Source organism: Tauraco erythrolophus, chromosome 11 (genome assembly GCF_009769465.1).
Source record: "Tauraco erythrolophus isolate bTauEry1 chromosome 11, bTauEry1.pri, whole genome shotgun sequence".
In the NCBI taxonomy this organism is placed as follows: domain Eukaryota; kingdom Metazoa; phylum Chordata; class Aves; order Musophagiformes; family Musophagidae; genus Tauraco; species Tauraco erythrolophus.
Genome location: NC_141475.1, coordinates 20,614,814 through 20,631,684, shown reverse-complemented (window position 1 = coordinate 20,631,684; position 16,871 = coordinate 20,614,814).

Sequence of the window (16,871 nt, the reverse complement as noted above, 5' to 3'; positions counted from 1 at the left end):
TGTTTTTTCTTCCATCACCTTTCTAGAGTTCAGGTGTTTTTGACAGCATGCTCTTCTAAATTTCTAGGCAGCTATTTATTCTTTCCTTTTCTGACACATATGCTGTTAATAGTTGGGCTGAGAATGTGAGTTATACCTTTAAAATAACTATTAAATCTAGAACTTAGTATGGTGGGCACCTGAAGCTTGTAAGACTTGCATTTACCCTTAATAATGCGACCAGCATGAGAGGAGCAAGTGAAACGATTTGCAAATAACTATTTTGTAATTCATTAAGCCAGGAATTGGGCACGTTCTGCTAATGTTTCTGAGGCACTATTAAGCATCTTAATATATTGCCTTGAAAAGTGTAAGAAATGTTCTCGTTGCTATGTTTTGCAATGGTTTTATTTATAAGGACGTTTTCCAAGGCAAAACTCTTGCAGCTTGATGGCAGTCTGTCCAACTTACCCAAAGATGGAAGCAGACGTACACATTTGCTTACTTTACCTGAACAGCAAACAAGACTAAGTAATTTTGAATAATTAGATCTGGGCAGATGCTGCAGCTGATTTTCTATAAAATTCTCTTAGCTTTTTTAAAGAAGTTGCTAATGTTGTGCAGACACCCCTGTCATTGTGGCAGGGGCACTTATGAAAACATTTATGTTGAATGTTGAAAAATATATACAAAAATTGACTTTGAAATAGAAAATAAAAGTATGAACATCCAAGCCTAAAAAAAAAAAGGGTTGCTAGGGCACTGCAGCACTTCCCATCCTTTTATGATTCACCCCTTCAATATCTGTGTATGAGACACAGATAGGGAATGGAAGAATAGAGCATATCATCCTTCCAAGATCACAAAGGATATTTGTGCTATGCAAAGAGGTATCTTCACCTCTGTATTTTCATACCTGTCTGGGAAATTTTTCAGAGTTACATGATATGACCTGTATGTCCAAGTTTAACAGCCATTAAGACTTTCAAAGAGAAAATGATGCAAAAGTCTACCCAATAAATTGTTGGCTTAAAATTACTTGCCTGGTCACCTTTTTTTTTTTTCCTTTTTACCAAGCCCACTTAATTCCATCTTATTGACGTATATAAGAAGGAGGAATGGTCAGCAAATATTCAGAAATAGATATTTGAAGTCCTATTTACTCTCCTTCGTGCCAAATTATGGCTAGCTCTTAGAAAATAGGGTAAAACGTCTGTGAGTTTGGAAAGACTGAAATTTATCCCATTGTATAAAGTAGGTAATGAACCGCCTAAGGATTTATTTATACGTACAGTGTATAGTATTTTAAAGAATTATTAGAAGGGCTGAGTCACACTTCAGCAGCCATTTTTTGTGAGGAGTAGTAGAATTTTAATTAGCTTCGTATTCATTACTCACCTGATACATAGTCTCTAATTGCACCTTCAGTGTATTTCGCTGTCACTAGAGCTCACTTTTATTAACTATAATCATTGAAGGTTTTATGAAGCCTATCTATGGTGGATGAATACCACAGTGCAAATGAATCACTCAGCTTTACAAAACTGTCATGAGCATTTGCCAGTAGGTTAGAAGATTTTGTACTTGCACTGGCGTGACAATTATGAGAGGTTGAAGAAAACAGTGATTTATTTGACCACCAAGCAAAAGCCTGGTAATTGAATAGGTAAATTTTGCAAGCTTAAAGTAATTTACTCAATTTTCAAAAGAAAAAAATTGTTTAGAAAACCAGTTGTGCAAATCTCTTTTTTAAAAAAATCCCTTTTCTGTTTGTTGTACATTAACAATACCCCATTTGATCAGCATAGAATAAAAATGCCCAAGACAATTGTGTTTCTCTGTGTGTGCAGTTACACAGAAACTGTACAACCAAAAGTAAAATACATAATTTTATTTATGTTTTTTACTACAATCTTACGTGAAGGTGTTCATCACATCTGGTTCAGAGTATGAACTTTAGCAGCAGCATTGAAGCCCACAGACTTCTAATCGCTTTGGGATGCAAATTCACCTCTAGGAGAATTGATCCCTGACACTGATGGGTTTCTGTTTCTGCTTTGTCTGTAAGTTTCTGTGTGACCTCCTCTTCCTCTGTACTCTTACCTTCTCTGTTTGGATTGTAAGCTGAAAATCATAAAGTCATATAATTGAAATTACTCACTTTTCCTACATCCTGAGAGCAGAAGCAGAGCTTCTTACATGTGATTCTGAGAAGTCTGGGGTCATATCTGGGCAAAAGTCAGAGTAGTCCCTGCCTGGTGTGTACATCTTACTGGTGAACTGCAAACTCTTCCATCTCTGAGAGTGGGAATATTTCACCCGTAGAGAGATACGTGGTTATTGAGGCAGCTCTGAATGCACTGTAGGGTTGTTGAGGTATTAGATGTGGCAGATGAAGCAAATGTCTTTCTCTGGTTTGCATAAATGTGTCTGTTAACAGTGTGTCAATAAGAACAGTAAATAAAATTACCTGTGACAAATAGCAGTATCGTACCCGTAGAGTTCCATTCAAGTGTCTGCTCTTCATAAACTTTTTTTATCTTTTAATAATGTAGGTAGTTTGTGCACAAACATAAAATGATAAGTAAAAATGAATTATCTGGGGACTATGTTGGAAGTGCTGACCTTGCCTTTATTCAATCAAATTCCCAATAATAAGGATGTAAGATTTGCCTAGAGCAGGCCTGAACTGGGATTAAGGGCAGCAGCTGTCAGTGATTTCTGCCCGCAAAGTAATGTCACTAGATGCTTCTGTCATACAGAAATGATAATAAGGAAGTAATTAGTGTTTGCAGTTATTAATCTTATTGGGGCAGGAATTCTTTCAGAGATCATGATTTTTCTTTAATTTCTCAATTGGCCATTACAGAATTGTGAACTGGTACTGTATGTCATTCTCCCACTCAGAAAATGTCAATCAAATAGAAATATTAAAATAAGTAAGTTCTGCTTATAAGCCTACAAAAGACAAGCAGATGGAAGAGTGATTTGGTCTGAATTTTTTTGCTGCTGATATGCCACCTGCAAAAATGAAGTAGAAAGTAATATCAGACAACAAGCTGTTCTCCAGTGCTTCTAACCAAGTTGCATTGAAATTAGTAAAAAATTTCCAAAGGGAATTGGTTTGGATCTGAAATTACTAAATTGAGTTTCAGGAGTTCGTAATAAATACACCCCTGATTAAGAAAAGTATGTGACTTTTACTGCTGGCCAGAAACTTCTTTAGGTTTTTAAATATTTGATGACTCTCAATAACGGCATTTAGATGAAATGATATGAACGAATGAAGAAGTGGTTGTAATTCCAAAATATATGGAGGCGAATTTTAGTCTAAACACAAATCTGGCTCTATATGCTGAGGTCACATCCCAGATGACATGATTCCACCGTGACGCCAAAGGGCCTTCATTTTGGCATTAACCCACCAACAAGGATGAAGAATACATCAGTTTTCGCTTCTTGGACTTCTGTAAGACCCTGTCATTATCTTTACTCTTTTAGCATTGTTGTATTAGAAGTCTATTCCTGCTGAAATTAATGGCATAATTTCTAATGAGTAAGCTTGGGATGATGCAAGGGTGTGAAGACACTTGAACAACAAGGTTGCTATGATGGGATCGCAAATGTTACTTACAGTGTTTCGTAGACCCAGATTTGGACGCTACCACCAGGGCTCCCATTTGCTCAGGATGGCTTTGCTGATCACTGTTGCTCTCACCTCTCTGTTAATGTGGCTGCTGATTTTTTGCATAAGTGCACCATCAAGATAGATTTCTGGAAAAAATATATCTCATCTCATAGTAAATGACAGTCAATCATCCTTGCAATGTTCCCAGATAATTAGCCACTGACCCTGTCCAATTACTTCCATGAAACATGAGTTGACTTTCTTAAATTTCTGAAATATGGTCTGGGAAGTCTCAAGTAACAGAGTGGTTAGCCACTGGCTGGTCAATAGTGATGATTAGTAAAGTTTATTAGTTGCAGTTGAATGAGGGATGGTAAAATATGGATATGCTCCTTACTTTCAAATTATTTATTGATTATTTATATTACTTCTTTCCACAGTAGTGATTAGCTTGTTTTAATAATATATCAATGTCATCATGCATGCATGAAAAAAATATGCTGGTTCACTTTGCATGGGAGTAGGAATTCAAAACAGAGAACTCTGGAGCAAAAGACACTAAGGCTCAGAGAATTTTACAACTGTACATTCTTTAAAGTACATGTTTCATGACTGAAGAAATTTTTCATGGTACAATGAGTTTTCCTTTAAGAAAAGGGTCTAAGGCACACATTTTGGTGAGTTTTCTCAGTTTATATTATCCAGTCCTCAGTTGTGCCTGCTTTCTCTTGCATTTTACACATCTGCCTTTGCTAGTGTCCTATATAGCCTAAAGAATTTCAGAATTTCCATTCTCTAGGAAATTTCAAATTGTATCAAAAAGTTCACATTTCAAAAAAAAATTAATTTCTGTTTTAATCTGGGGAGACTGTGTTGGGATGATAATCTTTACAAAAGTTGCAAAGGTAGAAAACAGTCTGCTTATGAGGTCTGTGGAAGGGGAACAGCCCAGGCAACCTATCCCTGGAGATCTGTTTGTGCTGTTGTCTCCGTGTGCAAGACCCAGCTGGGGCTGTCAGGACCCAATGGCAGGGTGCTCTGTAGTGCTGTGCTGGCTTAGTTGGTTGTCTCACAGCTCATCTTCTTTGCATTTTAATTAAATCATTCTTCTGATTCTTTCGCTGAGGAATCTTGTCCTTGTGCTTGTACCTGGGACCTTAGAGTAGAAAGTCCCTTCTTGACTTTTGCTCTGCCATATCAGCTGTACAGTCAGTCTGCTCTGAGCTTGGACTTTGTTTTCCCTCTGCAGATTTCCATCTCTGAACGCATCCTTATGGTTCTGTGCTCTACTGGAGCCTACTCTGCCTTTTGAAAGCTTCTATGGAGATAAAAATCAATGGTCATTTTGCTGCAATTATTACATATGGCCAGTTTTGTCATGTTCTTCTGTCGGCTGTTATATGTAGGTGCTGATCTGGAATGTTAGCTGTTTTGGCTACAAGTATGGCTACAGGGCGAGCAGTGGTATCAGCAGACAGAGAGCTTCCAAAGGCTCTGTCCCTTCACAACCTCTCAGTAAGCTGCTTTGAACTGCACAGCTCTACGGGAAATTATGGGAAATCAGTGGAAGATTACACGCAGTTATCCATTGCTCTACAAATACGCTTTACATACTTGAACTGCATTAAATGTCTGGTTCCAAGCCACCGTTCTCTTGCTGTAGCGTAAGGTAACTGGTAATTCTTTGTCAGCCTCTACTGCAAGATAAATCTTTGCTTGAGGACATTCTCAATTCTTCTTGGAAATTAAGGGAGGAATCCTGTCATTGGTGGGATTTTGCCATTTATTTCAGTGGAACAAACATTTCAGCCCATGTTTTTCCTTGCTCTATTATAGCTGAAGAGGTTTGCATGAAAAGAACAAAGGGCCCTAGAAGAAATGGCAGATCTCCATGGATGCTCTGCAATCTTTGTTCTCTTGGGCTCCTGGAGAATCACTCTCTACGGGTAAAGGCAGACCCTTGCAAGAATTGCTCTTTTATAATCAACGAATTGGCTCACGATCTCTGAAATCAAGGAAATGGTTTAGTCAAAAGAATTCATCTTTGCCACGGATATGTATAAATCCACCATGGTATTCAGCTCCGACTGTGTATTGGGATCAGGCCAAAAGTACACCTTTCCCATGGCGGCTCCAGGAGACAAAGAATGAATCAGGGCTGGATTTCTGCACAGGTAAAGTAGGTCACTGGCTATGTTAGAGGGAAATTGAAGACAACAAATAACCTATTTTATATGAAGTAATTGTTATTCACAGACAATAATTACTTTCTATTAAATTTGGTAAGAGTTACAGTCAGATTTTCTTGGTATCCTGTGGAGTTGAGAGGTTCACAGGGAAATGCAGTATTCTGGGATTTTTTTAGGCAAATAGGAAAGCATTTTGCACTTTACTGCAATGCTAAATTATTAGGCTTTAGTATGGACCTGTTCTTTCCAAGTCTAGGAGGTTTGAACCTATAGACCTGATCAGTTCCTACTTTTAATCTGTTACAGTCTTGTAAGATAAACTCTCCAATATAAAATGCTATTTGTATGTGCAGTTTGTGTCTGTGTATACCCAAGATGGTTTGGCTCTGTGACTGACGTTGTTTAGTTTGAGTTTTGGATACAATGATGTGATAATTAAATTCAAAAGGACAACATATATTGATCTTTGTAGTGGGAGCATCACCATTTCAGCCATGCACTTCCATTTAACTGTATATTAATTTCTGCTATACTGGAAGGAACTGGAGAGCCATGTCTCTCCAGCTGTCCCTTCACCCCATCACCCCTCACATCCTAGCTCAGAGCCTTACGTAAGCAGAAATGTGGCATTTGGTTTAATCCCTTGGCACAGGCAGGTCGGGCACTCCCACTGTGTTAAGTACTAATGCACTTAGCGTTAGTGCTTAGTGTCAGGAAATCCCCTGATTTCAGGAGCCATGGATAGCATGTTTAGATGTGCAAATATATTTATACATTACTGGAAAATAGATATTTTTAAAGGAAGGATTTCAAATTGCACCTCACGTACCTTTAATTCATTTTTAAAATGATAAACACAGAAGAATAGCTCTTTGCTTTTGCACTGTAATGGCTCTGGGGCTAGGTAACCCTGGGATAAAAGAAGGCAAAATTATCTGTCATTGGGGAAAGCGTGAGAGAAAGCCTCATAAATAAAGCAAAATAGCTGTGATGCTCATCTGATAGAACTGACAGGCTGGACTGGTATTTTTAGCCAAGAAATTCAAATACTAGTTATTTTATGGTATGAAATCCCTTTGTGTAAACTGTATAGCATTCAGGCAGGGTGCAGTCTAGAGAAAGCACTGTTTGGACTTGAAAGGTGAGAAGACCTCTGGATGCTCAGGTGATAGCTGATTCAGAGACAAGTGGGAAAGTGCTAGACAGATTACTATCACCACCACTCCTGGTCTTCTAACCGTTGTGTTTCAACATTTCTGCTTCTGCAACAGCTGTGCTGCTCCCTCACAGCTGGCCAACCACTACCTCGGGAGGTTCAGGCTTTTCCAACCCTCTGGGACAGTGAACTGCTCTTTATTCTGTCTTGTTCTGCATTCGTGCACCTGCAGTCACCTGCTCTGGCTGTTACCACCTCTCCCGGTTCAGGAGTCAGAAGTCTTTATGGGCTCGTTTCTCTGATTTAGATATTTGAAGGAGGAATCACAAACTTGAGATTATCCTGAACATTTTGGAAGGTAAAGATGATGATGCTTCTTACGGACTGTTAACAGTGTGGTCTGGTGACAAGGATGATGGTCTAGGAGCCAGGACTGGTGATGATCTCATCTCTGCTACTGCCTTTTGCATTGCTTAGGTCAAATCACGTCATTTCTCCATTGTTTTCTGTTGCCAACAGAGGTAATTCTACAGACCTACCTTTGTACTGAAAGCTCTGATGTGGATGGATGCAAATTATGAAACAAACAGTGCTATTTTGTCAATGCAATGAGGAACTTTACACTTCTGAAACACCTCATACCCAGAAATCCAGTGCAGAAAAAGAAAATAAGAATGTTTTTATCCATTATTGAAATAGTGTAGGTATTACTACCATCCTCAAATTATAAAGAATAATTGGAAATGCTTCCTAGCATAGGGCAGGAATTGGGCAAATGCACAGATGCCTCTAGAAGTCAAATCCAGGCAGAAGGGAAAATACTCCCTTGTTGTACAGAAAGGAACTGATGTTCATATGTTTGGGAATTCACACAGATCCTCATTCAGTAAGGCACAGCGGCAGTAGCCACCTGCGGATACGGCTGGGGGCACACAAGAGAACGGGTATATCCTCCACATACCAGCTGTCCCTTGCAAGAACCAGTGTCCTCTTCACCCTCCTTTGAATGCCACAAGCTAGCTTTTTAGTTTAATGATCTTAAAAAAAAAATGGTTTATTTAAAAGGGAAAAACTTCCTGCAAATAATTAACTGCCAAAAATGACCACTTGGGAGTTTTATATTGATTTATTCCTCTCTCCACCGAACGCTTCTGTTCTGTATCTTCTACTTACTACATTATCACTTGTCTATTTTGCGTATTGGGGTTATGAATTTGCCTTTTCAGCTGTCTTAGGCTATTTGCGTATCTTGATTGTTGATAAAAATATGACAAATTGTTCTTGGCAATGGGAGGGGAAGGGTTTTAATGATAAATGGGCTTTGCAATGCAAGTGTATATTCCACACTTCCTATGAATGCCGTCTCCTGAAAAGCTCATTGCACTCTGACAAAACATTTTTCGGATTTAGCCTGAAATAAAAATTTAATAGCCATATTATATAGCAGAGGCTTCTTTTCCTTTTCTTTCTTTCTTTCTTTTTTTTTTTTTTGGCAGTTTTCCTCAGTACTTTTCTTTCTTTAAGAGCTTTCTGTGACAACAGGACATTGCCCCAGATTTCCCAAATCTTAGAAAGCCTGGAAAAGGTTAATTGGAAAAGTCAGGGTTGCAGTTGGATAGTTAGTGCAGCTGTATTCTCTCTGCTGCTTGTTAACATTTTCTCAGTGCCTCAAGGCCCCACAGCTCAGTGTCACTGCTGTCGCCGGCGCCCTGGCTGCGAGTCCACTCCCCAGCCTCGCTGGCTCCTCATTTCTGTACGCTTCACTTTGCTGAGCCACTCCGAGCTGGCGTCATCCATCTAGTCACAGCTCTCTAAGTTTGCCATGTGCGCTGACCCCGTGCTGACCCCGAACCATGATACAAACTATGGGATTGTAATTAATCTCTAATTACCCACAATACCTCGCTGGGTATTCAGCCTGCTGTTCAGTTGTGTTCCTAACCAATTCAGTCATCAGTGGAGCATTCAAATTCGGCGCAGCTCAGTGTTTAGAAACCAAGGGCTTCACTAATGTTGAGTGGCTGGGCCACTTAGAGGGCTGCGTCCACCTTGCTTTGCTCAGGCAGAGTCAGGCTCCAGCTGCAGCTCGACCAATTGACGGTGCAATGCTTGTGTTCATGTTTTGCCATCCAAAAGACAGCTGACCAGGCTGCATGTGACACCAGCCCTTTATCTGTATTAGTTCTTTCTTTTGCAGCTAGCCCTCTTCCCCTACCAGGGGACAGGAGAAGACTGTCATTGAGCCTTAGCAGATCTTGGTAGAATGCGTCGCTCTTCTTTTAATTTTATGTCATATTCCTGCTTCTGTTCGAGTGATGGAACCTAGGAAGGGCAGTTCCCTGAGGATGCTGAGCTGAGACAGGGAACTAGTGCTGGGATTGTGAAGTGGTGCTGCTCTTGAGCTCCCAGTTAAACCCAACCCTTAAGAGGAGAGATTTGGTTTGGGCGTGAGTATAGCAGCTGCTATGGACTCTAAATTCAGTTTCACTCTGGTTATCCCACTGGGACAGGATCTTCCACTCCTTTTGTACAGCAAAAGCAAAGCTATTGTACTGCAGCCCTTGAATGCTAGATAGAGCGCTCAAGAATCAAAGCATCATGCAAGAAAATAGAAAAAAACCTTCCATCCCTGATTCCCATTATCTCAGCTGTCTAACTCCCCAAGTGTAGCTCTCCTATTGTCTTCTCATGTCTCAACTTTTTCCTTTCTCTCCCTTTCCATACTTGTACTCTTCCAGCTTTCCTCTGTCCTGAAGTGCCTCACTGGCCAGTCCCCCACATCTCACCCACCTTCCCATTTTTCCTTCACCCCAAAATCTCTTCAAAGTTTCAGAGAGACTTTCTTGGAGATGGGAGCAAATATTTTGATAGGACAGTTTGAGTAGGACACGCATGTTTGTCAAAACACGGAGAAGTCCCAGTTCCAATGACATGCTTGCCAAACCAGACCAAGAATCTTGTCAATTTTATTTATTAATGGCCTGATGCCAGCTCAGCTTGATACCTGACACTGGATCATTAGTAGCTGTTTTTCTATGCAACAGCTCTTCCGTGCCCAGTATCTAGCAGCCTCCTCAACTCTGATGTAACAGTTGCTGTGGTGACTGTTTTGCTCTTAAGTTGTCATGACATATGAAATGATCATGTTAAAACCTGCCTAACTTGTTTGAATATTATATATAGTAAACCTCTTCTTTACCAGCGATAACTTGCACTCCTTGCCTTTGCTAGCTCTCACATTGGGAGAACTGTGAGTACCAGAGAAATCTTTGTACCAGACATGCTCCATGTATGCCACTTGACTTGGTTTTAACTTGGGATTCTTACTCCTTAAGTGTTTAACAGAGCAGTTGAGGGAAGGAGAAAGGGCTTGTCAGCAATCCCACAAAGCCTTCAGCTTGATTTTGTGACACGCACTCCCGGGGCGAGATGCTGTCACCCAGTCAATCAGCCATTAGGCATGTAATTATGGCAACCAGTCATAAGAGGTTCCTAATTAACACTTATTATTCCCAGCGAACTAAAGTTCCTAGCGTCTGAAACAAGGGTAATTAAGACATTGCCTCCATCTACCTGGTGTGTCCATCAGTTGTCTGTTGGCCTGTACCCAGCACCCAGCTCTAAGAAATACCCTATGGTACCTGTTGGCACCTTTTGTCCACGTACTGTCTCCTCATTTACTTACAGATATTTGCTTCCCACACCAGGTGCTGGCAGCGTTCCTACCTGCCGGACGTGGCAAATACTAATGAAAACATCCTGAAATTTTTCACTGAGCATCTTTTAGACTTTCTCTCTTCATTCACAACTCTCTATGAAATCTTAATGTTTTTCTTTAGAGATCAGTAAAATTGTTGCATTAATGGAAAAAAATTCTGCTTATGTTTACTTTGGTAATTCATCAAATGAAATGACTGCACCTGCAGCTGAGTTCCAAGGAACAGTCATGTCCCAGCAATAATTGGGGATTTTCTAGTGACCTTCAAATACCTTGATATGAGTTTTGGAAAATAGGTGAGATTTGCCTGTGACCAATGTGGATGTATGTTATATGTAAACGCTGGCTGCATTTAGTGAACATGTCTCTATTTCCAAGTCAAACCTTAAAAGAATGTGGGTAGCAGTATTAAATAATCCACCTATTTATAAAGTACAAATAACTGTTTCTTTCTTTCATTATTTAAAATGACAACTGACTCAGTTTATGATACTGATGTGCTAGAGATTCCACAAGAAAGAATTAAGGAAAAAACCAACACCCAGTGCTTTTCAGCACCTGGTAATGCAGGCATCTGATAAAACCTCAGGGACCTGTGATTCATATTTGGCCTGCTTTTGACCCCTGAACTTCGTAAAGTAATGACATTTGAACAGCAGTATTTGTGTATTTAAACAGTTGGTTTTGAAAAACCACGAGACGCACTTAGCACTGCCTTGTTTTAAAATTCAGCTTTCTCTTTTCCCGCTCTTACTCATGCATTTCTTTTTTTTTTGTGCGGGTGGTTTTCTGTTATCATACATGGAGGGGTTATTGAGCAGCACCAAGAGTCATATTCTATTCTTGAATCCTTTACAGGTGTATGACCTTGTACAGTAAGTGTAAAGTTACTTCACCTATGTTAGAAATGGGCACAGAAGTGAGGTAGGTCCCAGCGTGGAGGCTGTGCGATGAGGTAATTGCCTGTAGGCACAAGCAGGGGTTTGTGGATCTGTGGTGTTATTCTGGTGTTATTGAATAGGTGGGAGTTATTCCACTGATACACAATAGACCTTATTGCAAATCTGCTTATTTGGTAAGTTCCTCATAGACAGGTACAGTCGTAGGTGGCAGATTGTTGCTGAGAAGCAATATTGTGAATCCTTTTGCTCTGTTTAAAAACAACTCTTTCCTTTCTTTGGTTATAGCTTCTCAGACTCTTTTTTTTTTCCCCTCTAAATGACAAGTAGAAGTAGTTCCAGATCTTCCATAAGTTTTTGAGTAGCTTATATCTAAATTTTTTTAAATTCATTACTCAAGACGAATCTCTACTACTCATGAATATTTTCTAAAAGCTTCTGTAACAGTTTCATAAACTTCTTTGGAAAAGAAAGCAACAAATGGAATCGATCTAATTTCTGAAAAAATTACTTTCTACCCCTCCCCGTTGAGCCAGCTAGTTGTTATTTATGGCCCCCAACCAGAAGGTCAACTCTTTGCCCAAACTTACCAAATCCTTCTCTCAATAAATCCTTTTCTTCACCATATTAATTCTCAATCCTGGAAAGTAGAGTTCAAAATCTGTTCTCTAGATTTCAAGAAAACATGCTTTTGTTTTGGCAGCCATTCTCAAATGCTTATGTACGTGTTTAGCTTTTCTAAAATTACTTGTCCTGTTGGACTTGGGTTTTTGGTCTTCAGTGGTGTTTTGGCAGGCAGGAGGGAAGTGGAAGGTAATTTTTATGACTGTACGCTGTACTGCAAGAATCATCAATTTTTCAGTTGAGGGCTTGAGAAATGATCAATCTTAGAAGGGTTTGCCTTTCCTGAAGTTGCAAGTGGGGATGAGAGCTGGGAACATGTGGACTCGCTGGTCTGTTTGATTACTGTGGTAGTAACTGCTGTGGTGAACCTCAGGCCTTCTAGGTTTTTCTTATAGACCTTGAGTTTGGAAAAGGACCTTGACTGCCCAGCAGAAAATAAACGGCAAATTCCTACTGATTAAGAAAAAACTATTCTCTGTGTTGTAATGAAAGATATACCATATTTCATGCAGCTGGTGGGGAAAAGGTTAAGACAAATCTGGAGGGAAAAGGGAAATACTCCAGCTGGCTGCAGGCAGCAGGTATACAAAGCCTTGTCTCTCAGAAGAGAGGTGCTCTATTGAGGGGCTACAGACTTATAGCAAGAGCTTGAACAGCAGGGTTCAGTGCAGCTCAAACCAAAGGAACCTACAAAGGTTTATTAGAGGGTGACTGTCAGATGCACAGAGAGCAGGACTTGTCTATTAAAGATAAAACTGAATGCAGGAAAGGGTGGTTGGAGTAAACCTTTTCACTGACCTTTATTGTTTGACAAGGCTGCAAGGAACCAGATATTATCCTTTGGACATTTTCGCTGGAGTTTGAGGCTAAATATTGTTTATCTCAACAAAACTGGGGTAAAACTCAAGATCCTAAAGGAAGAACAAGCAGGAATTTACTTTGAGGCTAGAAGCATCAGTGAAAAGCCCCCTGTGACCCAGTAAGTCAGCTCTAGTGATGCCATAGGGAGACTCACTGATAAATATAATTGAAAACAAAGGGGAAAAGATCCTCTTTTTTGTTCTGTTTGTTTTCACAAGGCATTGCTGTTTCAAGCATGGAAATTTTGAGTCGCTCCCAGTGATCATTCAAGGGACGTTTTATAGAGCCATAGAAAGGCTCTTCTGCCATGTTTTCCCCTTTTTTCCTTTATTGATTTTTCTCTTTAAGACTTTAATTCACTCTTCTTCAGTTGCTACAGTTAAGAGAGAAATTCTGTAGATCACATAGAGATAACATTTCAGCCTACACTAGGTCACTCACACCTCACATAAGAATACAAGCTTCCTGCAGACAGATAGTCCTTTCCTGCTTTTCAGGCCTTTTTGCTCCATCTTTTCATTTTTTTTTCTCCCTTAGTATTTGGGTCTTAATCTTTCTTTAGACTTATCCTTCACGCTGTGCTCATCTGAAATGTACCAATAATTGCTGCTAGCTATATGTGGTTTGATCATTCTGTGCATTCCTTGTTGAAACTATCAGTGAAACAAGACATCTAAAATATGAATCTGTAGAGTTAAAGTAATATTTGGGGTGTTTGAAATCTCTTATAAATTGTTCTGTAGACAGTCAGTTTTTTAAAAGAAAAAATGACAGCAACAAGCCAACCCTAATGACATATTTCAGTGTAATGCTGTAATTTTAGCCCCTGCCATGAACTGTTGCTGTTGTACAGTAAAGTATTTTGCTAGTAAATGGTGATTTCCAGTAAGTCCCTTTCCCTTTATTCCATCCTTCCATTGGCAAAATTCCCATCTTGCCAATTCCAACGTATTAAAAAGAAAATACTCATCTGAAGCACATTAGACACCATGTGAGTGCCCTACAAGTAGTAAATAGGAGCTATTGTAGTTTCACCTTGTTTATCTTCAGATGTTTTTGAAAAGGCAGAAGGTGAAGCTGCTTCTTACCTTGAAGTGGATGAAATGTACCAAGTGCAGGATCTGTTTATTGGTGTCAGTATTTTTACCTTGTTCCTGGATGTGTGCATAGTAATGTGCAAACACATTTAACTGCCTCTGCACTAATCAGCCTTTGTCCAGAAGGACTTTAATAAGCCTTTTTTCTCTTCCTTTTTCTCTGGTACCTTGTTTTTCCACCTGCTGGAACTGTCCTGCTTATGTTTTTCAGTTCTCTGTTGCTCATTCCAATTAATTTTCTAGCAATTTTATTATTAACTGGTGGGTGCATTTCTGTGGCTCTTTGTGGTTGACCAAGTTCAAGATTGGTTGCCATGAGGCAGCTGCCATGCAAGAATTTGTTACAGGATGAGTCAATAGGGAAAAGATGGTCAGTTGCTACACTAATTGGTTGGGTTAGTACTTGGGAAGCAGGACCTCAAACCTCTGTGCCATCTCAGACTGAGGGCACTGGTAGGGAGGACAAGGACTACCACACCTATTTCCAGGTCTCATGGGGCCTTCGTTTCTGAACTTGGGAGGCATGAATCAGAATTGAGCACTGGAGCGCTAAGCCACAGAGCCTCCATGGCTGGCAAGTGTAGGGCCGGAAACTCAGATGAATAGAGCCCTAAATGTTTTTTTATTGGACGCTCATGCTTAACAGAAAATGATGAATCCATTAGAAAGTCCTTATGCTGCCAAAAGAAACAGACTTGCACTTGTAGATTGCTTTCATTTTGTGCTATCAAGCCACTGCACGCTCAGCTTTTGCAAAGCCAACAGTCAGCTATCGCTTAAAGATAGTTTTTTAGAGGTACAGTTGTCTTTGTCTTAAGTGCGTGTTTATGTCTGCTTGAAAGCGTCCCATTAAAATACACTGACCTCATCGAGCACCTCAAACAAAATCCATAGTGGAAAATATCTTATTTTCTGTTTGCTTTGAATTATTTCAAAGTTCGTCAGTAGTCTCACACGACAATGGGGCATGTGGAGTGGTCTTTGTGATGATGTGTCAGAGTTACTAGATGGCTCTTACTATACATGATGTGAAAAATGTGTCAGTGGAGAGTGGACCAGGGCGGTCCTGAATTCGTGGAGGGGCGAGAACATTTCCGAGTCTGATCGTGCTTACTCAGGCAAAACTCCCTGCAGTCCTAAGTATCCTACTGAAAGCAGTGGGACTTCTGAATATGTAAAGGATCCAGGATCAGATGAGTAATGTCTCTAGAAACAAAAAAGTCCTAAACTAAAGATTTTTTTTCTTCCTGAGATACTTTATCCAGCATAGTAAAAACAAGTGTATTTATAGCCTAGATTATGCTTCGTTTTGTGGGATGAAAAAACACATTTTAGAGTTGGCCCCTTTCCTGAACAGATGTTACTGGCCTGGGTGAATAACTTATTCAAGCATACGATGTAGTAGAATTGGATAAGAATTTTTGCCAAACTCAATCCTGACTAAAACTGAAATCTTTCACCACTTTTCTTCCCTCTGTCCTACAGGCTCTGCTGTTCAGTTCAGCCCAGTCTCTGTTTTCCGCTGTGGCTGTTCAGGGGTTACATCAACCCCTTTGGTTTCAGACTTACATTATTCTCATGCAAGAAAAGCTGTAAGCAATTTTTTTTTTTTTAATTCAAATATTATTTCCCTTGAGAAAAGGACTACCAAGGTAACATCAGGAGCTTCAGTGCTTTTCTCTCACTGATTTCTCATATCAGATGTGTTCTTTTTGCTGGTGCAAAGATGTTTCTTTCTAATTGCCACTGCTTCTAGCTCCAACTGGCTTCTTTCCTTCTTGCACATTATCACCAGTATTTAAGGTTTTGCAGGTCAAATTAGACCCGCAGTGGCATCTGTGCCACCCGTTGTTTTCAGAGAGACAACCCAGGTGTGGATGAACGCAGTCGGATAAAGAGTCCTCTTCTTGCAAGAGGGGACAGACTGGATCTCCTTCTCTCTTGGTTTTGATGGGTCTATGATCTAATAGGTCTAAAAAGCGCAGAAATAAATTTGTTGTTCAAGCCTGTACTGCATTAGGAGTAAGGAACAAATTTTTTTTCATTGAAAAGGTGACAATTTTTACAGAATTATCACTGGGTTTGAGCAATAGTACCAAAAGTAGCCTGGTGAGGGATAGGGCACTGGCTGTGATGCTTTTTCACTCACCTGGGGTACTGTAACGACCTCCCAACATCACTCCAGTGCACTAACCCAGGGCAGCAGTGTATCATTACTTCTTAAGCTCAACTGCCCAATAGTTACGCCTACCTTTGATAGACTTTTAAATACTATCGTTGCTCTTAAATACGGATGAGAAATACTTGAACAATTCTAGGATTTGCTTATCTATGCCATAGCCACAAGTTTCAATGAGTATTTTGCATGATTGAGTCCCTTTTGTCTAGCTGTATGTTTGCATGCAGTGCAATTGCGTCTCCTTCTTGAGGTTAGTGAGGCAGCGAGTGCGGCTGCTCTGTTCATAAAAACACATTAGTAAAAGTATTTGAAAATACCAGCAATGATCTTTTCTTTTTTCCTTTCTTACTCTGTTGACATATTAGGAAACATATTCTGTAAATCCCATGTTTGAATTCCTCTTTGGAGCACGGTTTAATGCTTAAAGAAGCATTTGCCTGCCTACATTGTTATAGATGCATCCCATTCTTAAAAGACAACATGGAAAGTAAAATCTTCTTGAAATTTAAGGTATTTGAAGGAGTTATATTCTTAAGATATT